Raw genomic sequence first — 320 nt, forward strand, 5'->3', positions numbered from 1 at the left:
CAGCATCAATTAAAACCGCTAAAAAGTATTTGAAAAAAAGTAATCTTCCATGTCAACTAACATTTATCAAAGCAAATTTTGAATTTTTACCTCGAGCGATAACATTATTAGAAAAAAAGAGGTACTATGCTGTCGGATTTTTATGATTTTAGAAACATATTTGCATGCATATTTGTGTATTTTTTAGAGCTATAAGTCCCTAAGCCTATTTATAAGTTATAACCTGCTTAGGTGGATCCTTGTTTTAAACTTTCAATCCTTAGCTATAAAGTTGAACATTTTTATACATTTTAAACTACAAAATAATTATTAAATTTTAA

The sequence above is a fragment of the Acyrthosiphon pisum genome, chromosome X (genome assembly GCF_005508785.2).
Source record: "Acyrthosiphon pisum isolate AL4f chromosome X, pea_aphid_22Mar2018_4r6ur, whole genome shotgun sequence".
Lineage (NCBI taxonomy): Eukaryota > Metazoa > Arthropoda > Insecta > Hemiptera > Aphididae > Acyrthosiphon > Acyrthosiphon pisum.